The following is a 2,139-nucleotide window of genomic DNA, read 5'->3' on the forward strand; positions in this document are numbered from 1 at the left end:
CAGTGAGCATTCCCATAGCTCGATATTCTGCTTAATTTGAAATTTGTTCCGAAAACTGTTGAAATGGGCACCAATTCGTTGTGTGGGTAGGAAAAGGAACCGTTCAAATAGTAAGAGTGGAAATAGGACCTTTTTCCCTCTTTTGAATTGCCACCGTGTCATCCGACTCTACTATTTTAACGGTTGACTAACGTCCGTTTGAGTCAATGTTGAATTCAACTATAAACACAGAGTATGGGTAGTTAATTTGAAATTTGTTACCAAAACTGTTGAAATAAGCACTAACTCGTTGTGTAGGTAGGAAACGGAACCGTCCAAATAGTAGGGATGGAAATAGGCCATTTTCCCATGAAAATCGATGTTGATTAGTTTTAGTATCTTTGGGCTCCAGCTACGTTCATTAGGGAGAATCAGAATGAAACCTTACAAATGGAGATTGTTACTGAACCAAATAATTTCAACAAAAGGACTTCTCTACAAACATACAATTCTCTAGGAGGCGGATAGAAGACATAAGCCTTTCTAGAATTCGACCGTCACCACCAAATTTTAGTCTTAGTTTCATTCATAAAGTTTTTAACATCTTTGAAAAATATTTCCGATATACGTAATAATTTAAATATTTGAATACATTATCACAATAATTTAATACGTAAACACAATCAAATAATTTTTGTAATTTAATACATAAATATAAAAGTTTGTGGAAAATAAATTTCGTCTACGACATCACAGGGATTCATAACCTAGTATATATAACTACGAGATATGAAATGCGGTATCTCTTACTAATAAAAGGATAGTTTGAGGCTTCTCAGCCTAGCTACATCAGCTTTCTCAACTACTACCTTATCAATTGCCACGTCATCAGAATCACTCAGCTTATCCACGTCACCATGCATAGTCTATTGCGAGACTTTAATAACCAATAATGAAAGGCATCAAAAAAATAAAACTCAATTAGCCTAAACTGGCGTTATAACTCATCACCCACGATAGAATTCACGATCTCTTCAGTTTTCTCTACTCAACATACGTACAATTGGTTTGTGATTCGAGACGGGATAGCGTGGTATGATTTTTCTAAACATCTCCAACCTCTTTGGGGCAGACGATAGGTAGGATTTAGCTATTCTTCTTCTCTTTTGCTTATTATTCAATTTTATTGGGGTTTCACATCAGTCTACATGTTAAATACATGTTGTTTTTTCATGTAGAGGCATCAATCGATGGTATGGTGTGGTGATGATGTACCATCGACTGCCAATTAGGGTTACCTCATCTTTTTCAGTTGATAACTTCCTGAAAGTTCAATTTGTGCCCCTTCACATTCTTCCTATGATTCTCTTATCTGGAGTACCTATAGGCTATAGGTTTGTATTATTTTTAGTTTCCGCTTCATTTTTGATGCAAGGACAAAGAAACATCATTTGGGTTTTTGTGGGTAGATTTCCGTGTGCTATTACACCATTTGATCATTCACGATCACTTCCATTACGAGCATTTGTTAATCTATTTTACAATTAATATTAGAGTCACAATTTTAGAAAGCGTGTGCGTGTGTTTATGTTTCGTAAGTTTTGGTTCAGTGCTTTTCTAGCACATGTATCTCTCTCTTCTATTTGGATATAAATTTCACTTCGTAAAGGTTTCCAGAAAATCATAAAATGTATGAGTTAAATTGTCATATGCAACTTCAAAAAGTGTCTCACCTTCATACTGTTTTTATTTTGATTGGGTTGTAAGCAGTTCTTAGGGACTTCATACAAAGGTTTGCATGTTACTCTTATTTATTGGCAATATCTTTTCTTTTTCCCAAGGAACATGATGAAAACCAGAGGAAGTTTAAGCTTTTGGAGCTAATTAATGAAGGCTAACAAAAAACACTTCTGAGAGCAGAGGAAGCTTAGGGGGTTTATTTGGAACACTGATATGTAAGGAGCCGTAGGGAGAAAAACTCCTTACATGGAGTTTGCTTCTTAATACAATGAGTTAGATCAATAACTATAACTATAACTATACAATGAGTTAGATTAATTGAGGATATTTCTAACATACACTATAACTATAAGATCTCGACTTCTAAGTTCTGAAGTTTTATAATTTGTTTTGGGAAACAAGTTTTATAAGTTCTGATTT

At 34.5% G+C, this 2,139-nt stretch overlaps 1 long non-coding RNA gene across 1 annotated transcript; it reads left to right on the top strand.

Moving 5' to 3' along the window:
* The first annotated feature begins 979 nt into the window (after positions 1–979).
* On the top strand, positions 980–2,139 carry LOC110231056. The gene is made up of 2 exons (XR_002334143.1): positions 980–1,118; positions 1,821–2,139. It is a non-coding gene; the product is annotated as an uncharacterized LOC110231056 (long non-coding RNA).

Source organism: Arabidopsis lyrata (genome assembly GCF_000004255.2).
Source record: "Arabidopsis lyrata subsp. lyrata unplaced genomic scaffold ARALYscaffold_2, whole genome shotgun sequence".
Classification (NCBI taxonomy): domain Eukaryota; kingdom Viridiplantae; phylum Streptophyta; class Magnoliopsida; order Brassicales; family Brassicaceae; genus Arabidopsis; species Arabidopsis lyrata.